Genomic DNA, 21570 nt, shown 5'->3' on the forward strand with positions numbered 1-21570 from the left:
AAGGGAACCAATCTATTCGGAGAAAGGATCCTTGAGGAGGTCCAGAAGCATTTAAACTAGAAAGGAAGGGGGGAGAAAACAATTGTGCTACAGAATACGCTTACCAAGTTCCAATCACAATTGGGAAAAACAGTTGTTTAGACAACCTATTAGCCTGACACATACATACAAGACAGACAGGCACCGCCAGATTCTGATCACCTTAGTAAACCTGCGATACAGAATGTCGTCACCAAGTGTCACCACAAATAGCTAATTAGACCCCTAGTTAATGTCTGTCTCCTAGAATCCTTGAGGAGGTCCAGAAGCATTTAAACTAGAAAGGAAGGGGGGAGAAAACAAAAAAAACAGAAGGGAGACCACATCAAAACAAGGGCAACAACTCAGGTAAGACAACTATTAAATGTATTTCTTAATGCTAGAAGTCTCAGAAACAAAATGTTAGAACTTGAAGCTACTGCACTAACAAGTAACTACGATGTGATAGGTGTTACAAAAACTTAGTTGTCTGAGAGTGATGGAGACAAATATAATATTAGTGGGTACACACTATATAGGAAAGACAGGCAGGACAGAAGAGGTGGAGGGGTAGCGCTATACATAAGAAATAGTCTTGAAGCCCAGGTGTTAAATCAGGACAAAGAAAACAATGCAGAATCAATATGGGTCAGAATAATGGACACAAATTCAAAGGGCATAATAGGAGCATGCTATAGACCACCAAATTCAGATGCTGAGCAAAATAATCTGTTATACAATGACATTCAAAATGCATGTAGAAAAGGAGAAGCCATACTAATGGGGGATTTCAACTTCCCCCATATAAAATGGGAGAACCCGGTGGGGAGCACGACGGATGAAATTGAAATGGTGGAAATGACAAATGACTGCTTCCTAATGCAATTTGTCAAGGCACCGACTAGAGGGGAGGCATGCCTTGATTTAGTCTTTTCAAATAATGAAGACAGAATAACTAAAACAGAGGTCAGAGAACCATTGGCAAACTCAGACCACAACATGGTCTCATTTGAAGTATTTTTTAAAACCCCAAAAGTTATGACTAAAGCCAAGGTTTACAATTTTAGAAAAGCAAACTCTGAAGGTATGAAACAGAGACTAACAGAAGTAGATTGGCGTAAAATAGAGAAAACATCCACAGAAAAAGGATGGCTGTTTTTTAAAAATGTACTAGAGGCACAAAACAATTGCATCCCAAAAGTAGACAAATCTAAATCTAAAACAAAAATGGCCAAAAACGGTTTAATAGATCAATTAAAAAAAAATACAGTGAAAAAAGGCACTTTACAAAGCGTTAAAAGGGACCAAAAACAAAGTACACCGAGAAAGTACTTGGAACTGCAAACATCAAAAAGAAAGTTAGAAAGGCCAAGAGAGAGATAGAAATCAATATTGCCAAGGGGGCTAAAACCAATTCTAAAACGTTTTTCCAATATTATAACAGCAAGAGAACATTCAAAGAGGAGGTTAAATGTCTAAGAGACACAAATGGCAAAATCATAGATGAAGAAAAAAAAATAGCAAATATATTAAATGATTACTTTTCACAGGTTTTTACAAAGGAGGACACGGACAACATGCCCCACATGTCGACCTGTTCCTATCCAGTTTTAAATAACTTTAGCATAACAGAGGCAGAAGTGTTAAAGGGACTAGGGAGCTCTTAAAATAAACAAATCCCCTGGGCCAGATGAGATCCTCCCAATAGTACTCAAAGAAATGAAAGAAGTTATTTACAAACCGCTAACCGCTAACCGCTAACAGTCTCTTGACACAGGGGTTGTACCGACAGACTGGAAAATAGCAAACGTAATACCGATCCATAAAAAGGGAGACAAAACAGAACCAGTTAACTGCAGACCAATAAGCCTGACTTCTATTATATGTAAACTTATGGAAACTATAATAAGATCCAAAATGGAAAATTACCTATATGGTAACAATATCCTGGGAGACAGTCAGCATGGTTTTTGGAAAGGGAGATCGTGTCTAACTAACCTGCTTGACTTTTTTGAGGATGCAACATCCACAATAGATAACTGCAAAGCATACAACATGGTTTATTTAGATTTCCAGAAAGCTTTTGACAAAGTCCCGCATAAAAGATTAATTCTCAAACTGAACGCAGTAGGGATTCAAGGAAATGCATGCACATGGATTAGGGAGTGGTTAACAGGTAGAAAACAGAAAGTACCGATTAGAGGAGAAACCTCAAAATGTACCACAGGGATCAGTATTAGGTCCTCTGCTATTCCTAATCTACATTAATGATTCAGATTCTGGTAAAGTAAGCAAACTCGTTAAATTTGCAGACGACACAAAAATAGGTGGAGTGGCAAACACTGTTGCAGCAGCAAAGGTCATTCAAAATGATCTACAGCATTCAGAACTGGGCAGAAACATGGCAAATTAAATTTAATAGAGAAAAGTGTAAAGTATTGCATGCAGGAAATAAAAATGTGCATTATAAATATCATATGGGAGATACTGAAATTGAAGAAGAGAACTATGAAAAAGACCTAGGAGTTTATGTTGACTCAGAAATGTCTTCATCTAGACAATGTGGGAAAGCTATAAAAAAAAAAAAAGGCCAACAAGATGCTCGGATATATTGTGAGAAGTGTTGAATTTAAATCAAGGGAAGTAATGTTAAAACTTTACAATGCATTAGTAAGACCTCACCTAGAATATTGTGTTCAGTTCTGGTCACCTTGTTACAAAAAGGATATTGCTGCTCTAGAAAGAGTGCAAAGAAGAGCAACCAGAATTATCCCGGGTTTAAAAGGCATGTCGTATGCAGACAGGCTAAAAGAATTGAATCTATTCAGTCTTGAACAAAGAAGACTACGCGGTGATCCGATTCAAACATTCAAAATCCTAAAAGGTTTAGACAATGTCGACCCAGGGGGCTTTTTCAACCTGAAAAAAGAAACAAGTACCAAGGGTTACAAATGGAGATTAGATAAAGGGGCATTCAGAACAGAAAATAGGAGACACTTTTTTTACACAGAGAATTGTTAGGGTCTGGAACCAACTCCCCAGTAATGTTGTTGAAGCTACTAACAACCAAATGAGCAAGATGGGCCGAATGGCCTCCTCTCGCTTATAAACTTTATGTTCTTACAACATTTACAAATAAATTGTTTATTTTACTGTTAATTGCACATGTTGCCATTAACAAAAAAAACACCTGCAGACTGCTTCCAGCAGGTTCAGGGAATCGTTTGTATTTTATTAGAGAAATGGAAATGGGTTGTTTAATATTAGGAATTTGTTTTGTGACGCTATTTGCAGCAGCCTTAGTGAAAAATCCTACTTGTAGGAGCATCTGAAAAATATACCGAAGTTCATTCTATAATCAGGTGGCTAAATCGTGGCCCCAGGGCAGTTCAAGCACGGCTCCCAGTGAAATGCTGGGTGACGCACACTTTGCGGCTCGAATGAACTGCAGAAAGAATAAACAAAAACGAGAAAGTAAAAATAAACATGTTTATTTATTATCATTCTTTCTCCTCTCCCCTTCTCGATCTTCAGTTTATTTGAGCCTGCATCTTCAATGCAAGGACATTTCGTTACTTGATGACCTTCAACACCGCGTGCGAACGCATGTGTTTTTCGATCATCTCAGTGAATGCCGGGTGTGCAGTTAAAACTAAATTTCATAATTTTGAATTAAGTGCTCCTTCATTTAGTGGAGATAATGGTGATTATGATTACAACATATATAGCACTGACCAAACATGATTTTGGAAAAACGTTCTCCTGAAAATAATCCTGAAAGCATCTTATTTTAAAGCAACACCAGTGTGAATGATGATGCAGTAAAATATATGCAAAAGTGCCTTTTCTTTTGCCAATCCCCCCCTAAAATTTTGGAATCCCCCCATTGACTGCAGCATAGGGGGGAAAATCCCCCCCCCCCAGCAGAAATGAAATTCAAGCCCTGCTCTGGATAACACAAGCTGGAGGGGGGAGGGGAGGGGGAGGGGGGTGCTCAGTTTTTTCGAAATTAATTTAGTGTTAGTGTTTCGTACTTCTACTACCATAGCACTTCTCTTGCACTGTCTTGTACACTAGGTATTCAGTACATATTTTACTGAAGCACTACAACTGCTATAGGTAAACCCCCCCCCCTTTGTATGCAGCGGCGCCATATAGGAGTTCCTACGTATAACGATTTGGTAGTGGATTTTAATACAACTTTTGTTTTAGTAATATGCATTATACAAATCAAAATATTGAAAATATGCCGCCTGTCTAACGTTCAAAGTTTTATAACTACTTTCAAATTCCTGGCTAGCAAAGTAACCTTCGAACACAGCCCTACAAAAATATGTCTATGTGGTGTTTTTGGTGAAATCAGGGCAGTTGTCATAATTTTGCTTCATAAACAGTGTATTTTATTTAAAGTGCATACATACAGTATACATAGAAATAATGAACATACACCAGTGTTACATTTAAAGTTTAATACAATGTAGATCTACAGTACAAAAAATTACACAGAAACTAAGGCTCTGCAATGTTCTGCTTGTTCTTGTGTATTTTGCTGCCATCATGAGATAATTACTGTACTGCACAGAGTAAGTGCAAGATTATATTATAATGTTGGAGAGAATTAAAAATGTTTAAAACAATGCTAGTATTTAAAACGTCTTGCTCGCAAACATGTCATGTTTTACAGTATGTACCGTGTGGCTCTCCACCACATGAAACTTTTGGTATGCAGCTCACAGGGTCAGGAGGTTTGGCCACCCCTGCTCTATATTGTTTAATCTTGTGTTATTTTTAAATTTCACTGTGACCCAAACAGTATTGTACGTCGCATAAAGTTACAAAATCTTGTACACAGGGATGTCCCTCCCCCTCTATCGTTACCACCTAATTGAATAGCTGCCTCTCTCATGTTAAATATACTAACAGCAAAATAACAATAAGCTTGAGGTGGTTAATTTTCAAAAGTAGTTTTGTGTAACAGGACTGGCTGTAACCTCGTTCTACAATGAAGCTACGGTGTAAGCTCTTTAGGTTACATTAAAATTATGTTGAAAGATTATTTAAGAATTTATATAGGTTATATTTAAACGTGAGAAACTTGATAACCGTCTCATTTAAAATGGCCTATCCGCTGCATTTATGTTCGTATGAGCAACACGTCCATTGGTTAATAAATAGAAATAAAACATACAAATATCTTACTTGTGTGTATGTATAGCGTTTATAGCTTACAGCAGACACACGAAATGTGGTTTTAAAACCAATCAAGACTTTTCTAGATAAGCATGGTCTGTAGTTACTAGTTTAGCTCCCAAAATGTAAACAAGCAACGTTATGAAATACAAGTCAAATTTAAAAACTTTAAACACGTTTTAAAACATTTAAATTACAATGCGTTTGTAGACTTGCGTGACCAGTAAAACAACCTGAATGCAAACGTTATATTGAATAAAAGATGCCGCCTAGTTAAGCCAAACCGTTTTAAAATAACTTTAAATGTTTATAATTATTTTAATATTTAAGTTACGATCCTTAAAACACACTCAATGAATGAATGATTCGCGACAGGACTACAGAATCTGATCTATTCAGACACTAACATTGCTATGCTAGGCTGCTGCTATACAGAATGAAACGCGAGCTAATCAATGTCCCCCTGCATAGACGCTAACTCACCACTCTTTGTTGGTCTCAGACAGCATTTTACCGGGGTAAATTCCAGCCAATAACGGTGATTTCCTCTCTCGAGTAGTCTAACAGTGAAGCCCGTTGTCGGACGAGGTTTATTTTTTTTAAATATAAAGGCTGTTTTTCACGGACCTTTGCCGGCTAAGCTCTCTTCAGTAGGAGAAGGAATACACGACGGCCATGTTTTTGCGAGTGTGGTATGAGAGAGGGCAAGGACCCCATCTCCTTCAAGGAGCCACACCGACTGGCGGCCGGACAGAACGCCAGATTAGAATTCCAGCACTGTATAGCAGTCGTATATTAATTAGTTCATTTCCTTATACCATTAAAACATTAGCATTGCTTTATATATATATATATATATATATATATATATATATATATATATATATATATATATGTTTCTCAATGTCCTTCGAGAAAATGTTGTAATACTGTTTTTGTGTAACAAAACACGAAAATGTAACTAGCTTAAATTGCCCCTGGAAATGTTATGAAACCTAGAAGGCAAACAATTACTACTATTATTATTATTATTATTATTATTATTATTATTATTATTATTATTATTATTATTATTAATAATAATAATAATTGCATGTATCAGATTATACACGGCATCAAACATAGTTAGAGCCCTTTTTAAATATCCTGTTTGTTCATTAACAAGCCTCCATCCCTCACTGACGCCGCTGTACTTACTCGCCTGTGTGCTAGGTTTGCGTCTACTGCAGAATATTCCAGAGCGCTCTACACGCCTGCAGGCGAGGGAGAGAGACGCATGCAAGCAATGCCAGACCCCAGAGGAGGGGACGGGATGAGAGGAGGGGAGGGGGAGAGGTGTTGCCATAACAACCACTGACGATAACGGGCCTGCGTGTATTTTTATTATTATTATTGTTATGTAATTATACTTATTATTTTACCTCTGCAGTGTGTAATTATTATCCTTGTTATTATACCACAAGTGTGCGTTTGGACAGTTTTATTAATTCAAAGCTACAGTAAGCCTTTCAACACCTAATTTAAAAACAAATACCTCATCTAGACTACATATATTACAATATTCTCAATTAGTGCACGTTGAAATCTACAACCATTTTTAAAATATTTGTTTTTATAGAACATACAAAACTGCTTATCCATTAGTGGTGACACTTAGTAAGGACACTTTAGTGTAGGAGAGCTAACCAAGGCTTCTTTAAAAGAAATTCTTACCTGTTATGACCACAAGCAACAGTATCACTAACGCACCCCTCCATCCTCCCTCTCTTTAAAGTAGTCATCACCAAGAAACTATTTTAGAAGACTTCATTTATACCAGGTGAGTGTGGTTAAATTGAAAATAGGTTGACTTGCAATTTGATTGTTTTCCACACAGCTTTTATAGTTGTGTGATCCAATTGAAGTGCATTGAAACTATTGTATTGCTTAAGTATTGTCTTAGCGCAGTTTAGCAGCTGTTAACCAGTTCCCTTGCAAAGTGAGGGTGTGAGAAGAGGCTGTTGGAGAAAATCTGAACCTAGCAGTGCTCTGGAAGACGCCAACTACTAGACAGATCTGTACCTTCCCACTACTACTGCACCTCTCTGTCTCACCTGTCCTGCTATGACTGTCTCTCACATCCCTGTTATTCTGTCCTCTCACTCCCGTCCTCTGTCCTCTCTCTGCCGCTGCTCCCCTAACCCATCTAACCTCATCCCTCTGCCTCCCCCCCCTCCCCTCTCCCACTCTCTGGTGCCCCCTGGAACTGTCACTCTTCTGCTAACAAAGTTGATTTCATCTCTGCCTTTGCCTCCCAGCTCTCTCTCGATTTCCTTGCTCTCACTGAAACCTGGCTCTCTCCTGATAACACTAACTCCTGCTGCCCTGTCCTCTCTCCATGTCCTGTCCCATACCCCGCACAGGGAGGTGGGACTGGGTCTTCTCCTCTCTCCCTCCTTACTCTTTTCTGTCCCCTCTGACCTCTCCTCACTCTCTGTTAACACCTAAGAATTTCACGCTGTCCAACTAAGAGGACCTCGCACTCACTTTCTTGATGAACTCAACTATCTCCTCTCCTCCCTCCCCTCTCTGTCTACCCCAACTGTCCTATTAGGTGATTGTAATATCCAGCTCTCCAACCCCACCCACTCTGCCTTCCTCTCCTTCACTCATTCAACTTTTCTCTCTCTCTCTTTCCATCCCCTCCTACCCACAAAGCTGGCCGTCAACTGGACCTCACCTTCTCCAGGGCCTGCTGCCCCTCCACCCTCTCTGTCACCCCTCTGGACCTCTCTGATCACTATTTCCTCTCTATTTTTGTCTCTCCCCCCTCTCTCCCTACTCCACCTACCCCCACTGTCACCAAACTGCACTCTGCTGAAAAGAAATGGAAGAGAACCAAACTCTGCTGTCCTAGACCTCTACTGCTCCCTCCTCTCCTCCACTCTCTCCTCTGCTAAACACTCCTATTTCCAATGTATTATCCAATCCTCTATTATCTATTAACAACCCCTGGAAACTATTTTCTACCTTTTCCTCCCTCCTCAACCCTCCCCCTCCTCTATCTCCTCTGATGACTTTGCCTCTTTCTTCTCCTCTAAAATTTCTGATATCCGCACTCTTTAACACCTCTCCCTCCCCCACACCCCCTCCTGCTCCAACCCCAACACCCTCTGTCTCCCCTACTAACTCACCTTCCTTCTCCCCCCTCCTGTAGGGCCACAAACCCACCACATGCGCCCTGGACTCCCTCCCCACTCACCTCTTTCAAGCTGCCGCTCCTGCTCTACTCCCCTCAAAAAACCTACCCTCGACCCCACCTCCCTCCAGAACTACCATCCTGTCTCCCTCTTACCATTCCACTCTAAAACCCTTGAGCAGGTAGTGCACCGCCAGCTGTCTGCTTTCCTGTCTAACCCCTCTCTGCTCGACCCTCTCCAATCTGGTTTCCGCTCTACTCACTCCACTGAAACTGCTCTGTCTGTCACTAACTCGCTAAACTCTGCCCATGCTGCCTCTCTCTCCTCTGTCCTAATTCTCCTCGATCTCTCTGCTGCCTTTGACACTGTTGATCACTCTATTCTACTTCATCTCTCGCTGACCTGGGAATCTCTGGCACTGCTCTGGCCTGGTTCTCCTCCTACATCTCCGACCGCACCTACCAGGTAATCTGGCACGGCTCAACCTCCACACCTCACCCTCTCTCAACAGGAGTCCCCCAGGGATCAGTCTTGGGTCCTCTCCTGTTCTCTTTCTACACCGGCACTCTGGGCCCCGTCATCGCACCCTATGGTTTCTCATACCATTTCTATGCTGATGATGCTCAGATCTTCCTCTCCTCCCCCTCTGACCCCACAATTCCCTCCCGTATCTCTACCTGTCCTGTCTGCTATCTCCTCCTGGATGCACTCACATCACCTCAAACTCAACCTCTCTAAATATTACCTTCTTTTCTTCCCCTCCTCTGATCTCTATCTCAATTCCTCTGGATTCTACCACGCTCTCTACCTCCTCAGCCACGAACCTCAGAGTAACCCTGGACCCCTGCCTCTCCTACTCCCAGCACATCTCCACTCTAGCATGCACCTGCCGATACTTACTGAGCAATTCTTACTGAATCCGACCCTTCCTCACCAACTACTCCACACAACTCCTCGTCCAGGCCTTGGTACTCTCCCGTCTAGACTACTGCAACTCCCTCCTGGCCGGCCTCCCTGTGTCCACCACCCGTCCGCTCCAGCTCATCCAGAACTCTGCTGCTTGCCTGGTACTCTCTCTGCCTCGCTTCTCCCATGCTACTCCACTGGCTCCCGATCATCGCTCACATCCAGTTCAAGACTTGTACTCGCCTACCGATGCCTTGGCCAGACTGCACCCAAAAGGCACTTTACAGAGCGTTTAAAAGGGACCAAAAACAAAGCACACAGAAAGAGTACTTGGAACTGCAAACACAAGTCAAAAAGGAAGTTAGAAAGGCCAAGAGAGAGATAGAAATCAATATTGCTAAGGGGGCTAAAACCAATTCCAAAATGTTTTTCCAATATTATAACAGCAAGAGAACATTCAAAGAGGAGGTTAAATGTCTAAGAGACACAAATGGCAAAATCATAGATGAAGAAAAAAAAATAGCAAATATATTAAATGATTCCTTTTCACAGGTTTTTACAAAGGAGGACACGGACAACATGCCCCACATGTCGACCTGTTCCTATCCAATTTTAAATAACTTTAGCATAACAGAGGCAGAAGTGTTAAAGGGACTAGGAGCTCTTAAAATAAACAAATCTCCTGGGCCAGATGAGATCCTCCCAATAGTACTCAAAAAATGAAAGAAGTTATTTACTAACCAAGATCATGCAACAGTCTCTTGACACAGGGGTTGTACCGACAGACTGGAAAATAGCAAACGTAATACCGATCCACAAAAAGGGAGACAAAACCGAACCAGGTAACTACAGACCAATAAGCCTGACTTCTATTATATGTAAACTTATGGAAACTATAATAAGATCCAAAATGGAAAATTACCTATATGGTAACAATATCCTGGGAGACAGCCAGCATGGTTTTAGGAAAGGGAGATCATGTCTAACTAACCTACTTGACTTTTTTGAGGATGCAACATTGAAAATGGATAATTGCAAAGCATACGACATGGTCTATTTAGATTTCCAGAAAGCTTTTGACAAAGTCCCGCATAAAAGATTAATTCTCAAACTGAACGCAGTAGGGATTCAAGGAAATGCATGCACATGGATTAGGGAGTGGTTAACAGGTAGAAAACAGAAAGTACTGATTAGAGGAGAAACCTCAAAATGGAGTGAGGTAACCAGTGGTGTACCACAGGGATCAGTATTAGGTCCTCTGCTATTCCTAATCTACATTAGACTTAGATTCTGGTATAGTAAGCAAACTTGTTAAATTTGCAGACGACACAAAAATAGGAGGAGTGGCAAACACTGTTGAAGCAGCAAAGGTCATTCAAAATGATCTAGACAGCATTCAGAATTGGGCAGACACATGGCAAATGAAATTTAATAGAGAAAAGTGTAAAGTATTGCATGCAGGCAATAAAAATGTGCATTATAAATGTCATATGGGAGATACTGAAATTGAAGGAGGGAACTATGAAAAAGACCTAGGAGTTTATGTTGACTCAAATGTCTTCATCTAGACAATGTGGGGAAGCTATAAAAAAGGCTAACAAGATGCTCGGATATATTGTGAGAAGTGTTGAATTTAAAATCAAGGGAAGTAATGTTAAAACTCTACAATGCATTAGTAAGAACTCACCTAGAATATTGTGTTCAGTTCTTGTCACCTCGTTACAAAAAGGATATTGCTGCTCTAGAAAGAGTGCAAAGAAGAGCAACCAGAATTATCCCAGGTTTAAAAGGCATGTCGTATGCAGACAGGCTAAAAGAATTGAATCTATTCAGTCTTGAGCAAAGAAGACTACGCGGCGATCTGATTCAAACATTCAAAATCCTAAAAAGTATGGACAATGTCAACCCGGGGGACTTCTTTGACTTGAAAAAAGAAAAAAGGACCAGGGGTCATAAATGGAGATTAGATAAAGGGGCATTCAGAACAGAAAATAGGAGGCACTTTTTTACACAGAGAATTGTGAGGGTCTGGAACCAACTCCCCAGTAATGTTGTTGAAGCTGACACCCTGGGATCCTTCAAGAAGCTGCTTGATGAGATTCTGGGATCAATAAGCTACTAACAACCAAAACGAGCAAGATGGGCTGAATAGCCTCCTCTCGTTTGTAAACTTTCTTATGTTCTTCTAATCTACCTCCAGACCCTCATATCTCTCCCTACACCCCCACCTGACCTCTCCACTCCGCCTGCACTAGAAAACTGGCCGTACCTCCTCTACGCTCCCCTGCCTCCAGAGCCCGCTCCTTCTCCACCCTCGCCCCGCTGTGGTGGAACGACCTTCCTACAGATGTCAGGACTGCCAGTCCTTGACCACTTTTCGGCGCCTCCTCAAAACACACCTCTTCAGACAACACCTGTAAAAAACTCAACTCTTCCCTGGACAATATAGCACTCTGCCTTTAATGCACTTTAACTTGCACTTATCTGCTCCCTATTTTATTGTATTTAATCCTGCACTTAATCCAATCTGTAGTATTTTGTATTTCACCTGCACTCATATCTAACCCTGATGTAACTATCAACACTGCTATCTGATCTTGAACTTCCCCGATATCAAATCATACTGTGTTTTGTATTTGCTCTTATTAGGACTGAAGTCATTGTATTTTGTATCTTGCTCTTAATTGTACTGTAATTCTTGATTTGTATTTTATTTTGTATACAACTGTAAGTCGCCCTGGGTAAGGGTGTCTGCTAAGAAATAAATAATAATAATACACCAACTGGATAACCGCTGGACTAGAGCAGAATCAACAGGAGCCTGGAGACAGTTTCATAAACTAAGCACATCTTCTAGCTGACAAATAACTTAAAATCATCTCTTGCACCCTTCTCATCGTTATAAGGTCCCAGATGTGCAGTTTTAAAAGTATTAACATGTACTTTTTATTTTAAAATATCTGGTACTACACTTGGTTAAAGAAATCTGTTTGCAAGCCATGGTTTGAGATAGTGTTTCATTTCCTTTGTCACAGGGAGGCTGAAATTGTCCCCACCCCTTCCAAAGGTTTATCTTTGACCAACCGGCTGCTTCCCATGTTCACCAACATACTTTCAGCTAACAACCCAGAAGGCACTGTTCAGGTGAGACAATCTAGGAAGTACAACAGATTTTCAGAGTAGTGTAGTACCAGTTATGTGTTAAAATGAAAAGGCATGTTTGCTATTTCTTTCAAAAATTGCTCACCTACATATGACAAGTCACCTTTCAACGCTACCAGCCCCACCTACTCTCTGCATCTATATATGTGCACAGTAAGTGAAAAGTTACGTTGTCACACAAACTCAAAGCCAGGTAAAGGCAGGTTTAGAGAAGATTGAACCCAGAACCACTCAATGATTTCAAACATTATAAAATAGTAAGCTACTTACACTTAAAATGTGGCAGAATTGTACTTTATTAGCTGCCTGAGCTAAATGAAAGAATTTAAATAAATACATACAAATAAATTGTATCACTTATTGGCATTCAGAACAGAAAACAGGAGGCACTTTTTTACACAGACTCTGGAACCAACTCCCCAGTAATGTTGTTGAAGCTGACACCCTGGGGTCCTTCAAGTCAAGAACTTATCTGAGATCAATAAGCTACTAACAACCAAATGAGCAAGATGGACCGAATGGCCTCCTCTCGTTTGTAAACTTGTATGTTCTTATATTGGACCAAAACCAAAAAAGTGAAATTGTAACAACGTTAGGTTATTATCATAACCCTGATTCCCTGAAATAGAAATGTAGCCTACCTCATGGGTATTTAACCTTTAGTGATGCAGTCGCGCCCGTCCCCGAGGGCACAAGACTGCCGACAGTCTTTTTTCCTTCAAGACTGCTGCAATCATAGATGAAGGTTAATGGTTACATTTCTATTTCAGGGAACCAGGGTTATGATAATAACCTAACATTCCTTTTCATGTACAAAATGTAACCATTACCTAATTGATAGGAATACCAAAGCTGTAGCAAGGCAATTTTGCAGACCAACTGGAATGCTACAAGGCCATCCTGCGCGTTACCATGAGGAACCCCAGTGCAAGTAGATAGGGCTGAAAATAGAGGGAAAACTCTATCTTTATGCTGTAAGGGTGAAGCTTGAGGATGCCCTTAACACTCTCGTTCCAAACCAGGGTTTTGTGGATCCACGACATTCAGTCGATAGAACTGCGTAAAAGTATGGGGAGTAGCCCACACCACAGCATCCAAAATGTCTCTGACAGATGCACCCTGGAACAAAGCCCACGAAGTCGCCATGCCCCTGGTGGAATGGGGCAGTGAGCTTTTCTGGAGAGGCCAAGTTGGCTTGCTTATATGCAGTCTGATTGTGTCTGGAATCCATCCTGACAGCCTCTGTTTAGATAGGGCTTTCCCATACTTGGCCCCATAACAGACAAAAAATTGTTCAGACTGCCTCCAACTTAGGGTTCTGTCCACATAATGCGCTAGTGGGCAAAGCGTATAGAGCTTTCACTCTAAGACTGGAAAGGAGGTGGATGAAAAGCCTCAAGCTCTACCGTCCAGTTAATGTGGAATGCCAAACTGGCCTCTGCAAAAATTAAGCAGGCTTTTGCAATCAAAAAAGCTTGCATCTCACCCACCCACTTAGCGGACGTAATTGCAAGCAAATAAGCCGCTTTCATAGATAAATGCTTCAGCTATGCTGAATGCAAGGGCTCAAAGGGAGGCTTCATCAGTGCTTCCAGCACCACATTAAGCCTCCAGTGAGGAACAATGTCCTTCCTAGAGATGTTGGGTTCAGTGGCCAAGAGTTGCGTCGCACAGTGAAGAACTTATCTGAAGCGGCAGAAAGGAGCAGCAACTGGCTGTGGTTGAGACAGAAAGATTCTGGCTGGGGATCTCAAGCACAATAGAACAAAAGCAACGCTGATGTATGGGTAAGTAAGCTGGGCTGAGCTGAGTGGGGGAAGGAGGGGGGTGATGCTGGGATGCCAGAATCATTGTCGAGCCCTCTTGAGGTGTCGTGGGCTAGCCGACGAAACAGAGGACGGAAGGTGCCCACTTGAAGACCCCAGAGATGTACTCTAATTCGCTCATTCCAGACGGTTGTCATGCTGATGCGCTGGGGAGACCGCGCTGTGGTTGATCCCCGGAGCCAGCATCGCAGCTGTTGTGTGTGCTGATGCGCCAGGGAGGCAAATAAGCTGATCCCTGGAGCCAGCATTACACTTCAGCCATCAACACCAGGCAGGAGGATATCTACATCATCATATGGAACAAGACACAAATGGATGGAGATGCATATCTGCTATTCCTACTCTACATTAATGATTTAGATTCTGGTATAGTAAGCAAACTTGTTAAATTTGCAGACGACACAAAAATAGGAGGAGTAGCAAACACTGTTGCAGCAGCAAAGGTCATTCAAAATGATCTAGACAGCATTCAGAACTGGGCAGACACATGGCAAATGACATTTAATAGAGAAAAGTGTAAGGTACTGCACGCAGGCAATAAAAATGTGCATTAACCCTTTGCGGTCCATTGTCGGACTTGGTCCGACATTGCAATTATTCCTCACAGGTCCTTTGTCGGACTGGGTCCGACATCATTATAGCAACGCAATAAACGGGTGTTTAGTCGTTTTTTCTCCGGAAAAAACCAAAAAAAAGGCGTATCTCATGATTAGTCATACATGGTATTGGGTATCAGATAACGGGGGAGGTCGTTAGTAAACAAGTTGGCTGACTGAATCAGTGCACAGAAAACACGGACATTTGCAGAGCTTTTTTGAGATGTTATAGTAATAAAATAATGACTTGGATCGCATTATTGAGGAGTTTGGTGATAAAACGAGTGATCCGGAGATGATCGATCGGTATGTACGACTATTATTATTATTATTATTTATTTCTTACATAGGTGAACGCTATAGCAAAGAAAAGGGTGGGGCGGGGCTGGAGATGCCTAGTGAGTGCTTTGTTGATATAGGGCAGCAGTGTGGAGTAGTGGTTAGGGCTCTGGACTCTGGACTGGAGGGTTGTGGGTTCAATCCCCAGTGGGGGACACTGCTGTTGTACCCTTGAGCAAGGTACTTTACCTAGATTGCTCCAGTAAAAACCCAACTGTATATATGGGTAATTGTATGTAAAATAATGTGATATCTGTATAATGTGAAATAATGTATAATGTGATATCTTGTAACAATTGTAAGTCGCCCTGGATAAGGGCGTCTGCTAAGAAATAAATAATAATAATAATAATAATAATAATAATAATAATAATAATAATAATAATAATAATAATAATAATAATAATATGCAGGGCCATTTAAACCTGTTTGACTGTGAAAAAAAATACTTTTAAACAGCGCGTATAAAATTAACTGCGCGTGTGAAAATTAATTAGACCTGGCGTGCCTGACGCGCAATTAATAAATGGACCGCAAAGGGTTAAAATTGGCAGACAACACAAAAATAGGAGGAGTGACAAACACTGTTGCAGCAGCAAAGGTCATTCAAAATGATCTAGACAGCAATGTGGGGAAGCTATAAAAAAGCCCAACAAGATGCTCGGATATATTGTGAAAAGTGTTGAATTTAAATCAAGGGAAGTAATGTTAAAACTTTACAATGCATTAGTGGGCAGCAGTGTGGAGTAGTGGTTAGGGCTCTGGACTCTTGACTGGAGGGTTGTGGGTTCAATCCCTGGTAGGGGACACTGCTGCTGTACCCTTGAGCAAGGTACTTTACCTAGATTGTTCCAGTAAAAACCCAACTGTATAAATGGGTAATTGTATGTAAAAATAATGTGATATCCTGTAACAATTGTAAGTCGCCCTGGATAAGGGCGTCAGCTAAGAAATAAATAATAATAATAATAATAATAATAGTAAGACCTCATCTTGAATATTGTGTTCAGTTCTGGTTACCTCGTTACAAATAGGATATTGCTGCTCTAGAAAGAGTGCAAAGAAGAGCAACCAGAATTATCCCGGGTTTAAAAGGCATGTTGTATGCAGACAGGCTAAAAGAATTGAATCTATTCAGTCTAGAACAAAGAAGACTACGCGGTGATCTGATTCAAGCATTCAAAATCCTAAAAGGTATCGACAATGTCGACCCAGGGGACTTTTTTGACCTGAAAAAAGAAACAAGGACCAGGGGTCACAAATGGAGATTAGATAAAGGGGCATTCAGAACAGAAAATAGGAGGCACTTTTTTACACAGAGAATTGTGAGGGTCTGGAACCAACTCCCCAGTAATGTTGTTGAAGCTGACACCCTGGGATCCTTCAAAAAGCTGCTTGATGAGATTCTGGGATCAATAATCTACTAACAACCAAAAGAGCAAGATGGGCTGAATGGCCTCCTCTCGTTTGTAAACTTTCTTATGTTCTTATGACTCCCTGAAAAGGGGCCCAGGGCCTGTGGCAGAAAATTGCTAGGGCTGCTGCGTTGCTTGGGGCTTAGCCTGAGGCTTTTGCCTTTGTGCTTGGAACCAGTCTCTGAGGCTGCTGGAACCTTGGTCTTGGAGTAATGGGAGCATCCAGCAATAGTGTCTTCTCCCCATGAGCTATTCGTGCTTGGGATAGCCAGAGGTGCCTTCTTGCGGCTATTGAGCAGCAAGGTTCCTTCCCACTGCCTGCCCGTTCAACTTTGAAATACGGAGCAGGTTCTTATTCACCAACCGCAGCTCCTCTAGCTGCTGTGGTGTGTGTTTGTGGCTAACGCATCAGCTGCATAAGCTTTTTTGAGAATAGTCTCCAAAACTCTGCAAAGCGCCAGCTTTGGAGCTTGCACCAGTGATGCAATAGCAGCATCTACTGGAGGAAAATTAGCCAAGCCAAGCTTTTCTGCCTCATGCAAGCTGTACAGCGTCCCCACGGAATGTCAAGCAGCGGGCGCTGTAGCCGGGGGACCCCAAGAAGAATGTACCTCGAATAGAAAATCAGACTCTCAATCAGCAGCATAAGCTCTGCTGATAATGACATATGAACTACTGGTGTTGCGCTATCTGAGTCTCCCTCTTTGGACCAGTGGCTCTTAGAGGGGAAGCCGGAGGAGGTGAGGGGGAAGGAGAGGAAGACCGTTAAGGAAGTCTCCTACCTGATGTTCTCCTGCTCTCCCTAGACACCGAGCCCTCAGGGGAGGATACAACCCTCTCTTTTTGTGCTGAGGATAGGGGGAGCCTTGTCCAGAGGAATGGACGAAGATCGATCCACAGCTGCGAGATACTCGCTTCTCCAGTGTGCGCTTAGTAAAAGACACACAAAAAAAACTCACAGGAGTTGCAGCTGGCAAGTACCAAACAGGTAGCGCATCTGCCGTGTCTGTCCTCCATGGTGAGACCTTGCACATATCGCAAGAATGAAACCACGGCATAATGTAGCAGCAGTGTACAATTCAAACAACCACTGACCTATAATTACTATAGCAGTATAGCAATGTTCCTGTGCAACCGGCAATAATACTGTAATGAGTCAACAGTGGCAAGTCACTCTGACCCAATCGCTGATACTAGACCAGGGATGGTACTTAGCCTTGGTTACTTAAGTACCTGCACTGAGCCTAGGCACTAGTACAGTACTGTAAAGAAAAATTCCTTGTACAGACACACGGCCCGGCACAAATGGTGCGGTGCACAATGCACGGTACACACACGTGTCAATGGTGTGGTACAGTGCACGGGTCACGGTACACACGGTACGTTGTTTGCACATGGAACGGTGCACAATGCACGATACACATGGTACGGTGCACAATGCACGCTATACACAGTACGGTGCACATGGTACGGTGTACACAGTACGGTGCATGGTACATTGCACGGTGCACTGCATGCGGTAAGGTATGGTAACCTCACTCACTAAGAGCGGTGACCTACAGTTAGCAAAGACGCAATATACAGGGATGCCCACCTGTATAGCTTCTGGCTTAACCAGACCCTAAGACTGGAGGAAGCCCGCTGACAACCTTTGTAATGGCACGGTCAAGCGGAGACCAGAGTGGCAACGAAATACTACGGGAAGGACTGCAAGCAGAGCTGGACCCAGCGACTGCTAGTGAATCGGCAAAGGTAACCTCATTCGTTGTACAAAGTACCAGCGGGAACATGAGCAGGTCTTTGGGACCTACAGTTACCACTGAAGCAATATAGGGATGCCCAACTATAACGCTCCTGACTAACCAACAGTTCGAAAACTGAGGAAAGCCTACTGTTAGAGCCCTAATTCTGGAAACAGAAGTTAATGTGGCAGCGAGACGCTGTGGGAAAAACTGCGAGCAGCTTGACCCAAGCGTGTGTCTCGGTCTAATGCAGGACAGCTGAACCCAGAAGCCGCGTTAGTATTTCTGTGAAGAATTCTCACACAATAGAGTAAACAAACAATTACCGTTATTTACATACAGTTTTTATAACAAATAACATTTTTATTTTTAAGCTTCAACCGAATCCAACAGCTTGAGAGAGAGCACAAGTAGCCGACTTAACCCTATGCGGTTCATTTATTCAGCGCGTCAGGTCCAATTTATTTTCACACGCGCTGTTTATTTTAGACGCGCTGTTTAAAAGTTTTTTTTTTCACAGTAAAACAGGTTTAAAAGGCACTGCATATCAACAGGACACTCAGTACTGCATCTCCAGCACCGCTCACTCATTGTTTGCTGTATTTTTCACATACCTCTTCATAGTCGTGCATACCGATAAATCATCTCCTGATCACTCGTTTTATCACCAAACTCCTCAATAATGTGATCCAAGTCATTATTTTATTACTATAACATCTCAGAAAGCTCTGCAAATGTCTGTGATATTCTTTGAGCGCTGGATGCAGGAGCAGCTATCTTGTTTGTTTACGTCCATGTCATGTTATCTCTGTGGTGCCGGGGCTATGTGTATTGCTCAGATTGGCCACCCCCCCCCCCCCCCCCCGGCTTCTCTTGGCTCATATCGGTCTCACTCGGCCATTGAATGGTTTTCTCAGTTTTTCCGGAGAAAAAACGACTAGTGACCTGTGTTTTACGTCTTTTTGATGGTATCGGACCGGAAAGGGAAAATTGTAATGTCGGACCTGGTCTGACATAGGACCGCAAAGGGTTAAGGTGTTCGATCCTGGGGAAGGAGCAGTGGAACTGCCAGTTTCGGCACGGGGCACAAGGCCGTGAGGGATTTACACGAACAACCACGACGCAAATGCACAAAACGTGAAGTAAAATTACTATAACACGTAATAAATCACAATAAATGTAATACAGAAGCGATAAATGAGATATAAACCAAATATAAGAATGTCACTTATAAGAACATAAGAAAGTTTACAAACGAGAGGAGGCCATTCAGCCCATCTTGCTTGTTTGGTTGTTAGTAGCTTATTGATCCCAAAATCTCATCAAGCAGCTTCTTGAAGGATCTCAGGGTGTCAGCTTCAACAACACTACTGGGGAGCTGGTTCCAGATTCCCACGATTCTCTGTGTAAAAAAGTGCCTCCTATTTTCTGTTCTGAATGCCCCTTTATCTAATCTCCATTTGTGACCCCTGGCCCTTGTTAATTTTTTCAGGTCGAAAAAGTCCCCTGGGTCAACATTGTCAATACCTTTTAGAATTTTGAATGCTTGAATCAGATCACCGCGTAGTCTTCTTTGTTCAAGACTGAATAGATTAAATTCTTTTAGCCTGTCTGCATACAACATGCCTTTTAAACCCGGGATAATTCTTGTTGCTCTTCTTTGCACTCTTTCTAGAGCAGCAATATCCTTTTTGTAACGAGGTGACCAGAACTGAACACAATATTCAAGATGAGGTCTTACTAATGCATTGTAGAGTTTTAACATTACTTCCCTTGATTTAAATTCAACACTTTTCACAATATATCCAAGCATCTTGTTAGCCTTTTTTATAGCTTCCCCACATTGTCTAGATGAAGACATTTCTGAGTCAACATAAACTCCTAGGTCTTTTTCATAGATTCCTTCTTCAATTTCAGTATCTCCCATATGATTTTATTGCCTGCGGCAGTACCTTACACTTTTCTCTATTAAATGTCATTTGCCATGTTTCTGCCCAGTTCTGAATGCTGTCTAGATCATTTTGAATGACCTTTGCTGCTGCAACAGTGTTTACCACTCGTCCTATTTTTGTGTCGTCTGCAAATTTAACAAGTTTGCTTACTATACCAGAATCTAAATCATTAATATTGATTAGGACTAGCAGAGGACCTAATACTGATCCCTGTGGTACACCACTGGTTGCCTCGCTCCATTTTGAGGTTTCTCCTCTAAACAGTACTTTGTTTTCTACATGTTAACCAATCCCTAAATCCATGTGCATGCATTTCCTTGAATCCCTACTGCATTCAGTTGTATCTGTCAAGATGTATGTGTCAGCAGTCTTTTATGCACTTGGCGGCGGGTGCGACTGCGTCACAAGCACTACGTGCAGCTTTGATATATCGATTCAGGTTAGACGGTATTAAAGGATGAATAACCATGAGGTAATGGTTACATTTTGTACTTGATAGGGAACTATAAAAACTGTTGTCTGCTCAATGGATGCAATCTGCCCTTACTAAAATGGCTGCCCAATACACTCACAATTATTGCAGCCATTTCAGCAAGTAAAAAATAAATAAATAAATAAAAAGACACCATTTATTTGAGGTAGGCTGACCAATGGGGATTAGAGCAGGGGCACTGAGAGGGAGGCTGGCCCTAGTGGTAAGAGCTGGCCCTGGTTAGTTTAGAGGGACTGGGATAAAGGTAGAGGCTGACTCTAATGGTTAGAACAGAGAAGGGACTGAGAGGAATGCTGGCTAGTGGTTAGAGCCGAGTAGAGACTGGGAGGAAGGCTGGCTCTAGTGGTTGGAGCCGAGGTGGGACTGAGGGGAGGCTGGCTAGTGGTTAGAGCTGAGAAGAGACAGAGAGGCTGGCTCTAGAGGTTAGAGCTTAGGAGGGACTGGGAGGGAGGGAGGGAGGGAGGCTGGCTCTAGGGTTAGAGCTGAGAAGGGACTGGGGGAGACTGGCTCTAGTGGTTAAAGCCGTGAAGGGACTGGGAGGGAGGCTGGGAAGTGGTTACAGCTGAGGAGGGACAGAGCGAGAGGGAGGCTGGCCCTATCATTATTATTATTATTATTTATTTATTAGCAGACGCCCTTATCCAGGGCGACTTACAATCGTAAGCAAAAACATTTCAAGTGTTACAATACAAGTAATACAATAAGTATTACTTGTATTGGCCCTAATGGTTATAAGGGAGGGAGAAAGGCCC

General features: G+C 42.0%; 1 protein-coding gene across 4 annotated transcripts in view; it reads right to left on the minus strand.

Moving 5' to 3' along the window:
* Window positions 1-21570, minus strand: part of LOC117398134 (apoptotic chromatin condensation inducer in the nucleus) — a 170857-nt gene that overhangs the window by 56593 nt on the left and 92694 nt on the right. The gene's annotated exons all lie outside the window — the stretch shown is intronic.

The sequence above is a fragment of the Acipenser ruthenus genome, chromosome 54, assembly GCF_902713425.1.
Source record: "Acipenser ruthenus chromosome 54, fAciRut3.2 maternal haplotype, whole genome shotgun sequence".
Taxonomy (NCBI): Eukaryota; Metazoa; Chordata; class Actinopteri; order Acipenseriformes; family Acipenseridae; genus Acipenser; species Acipenser ruthenus.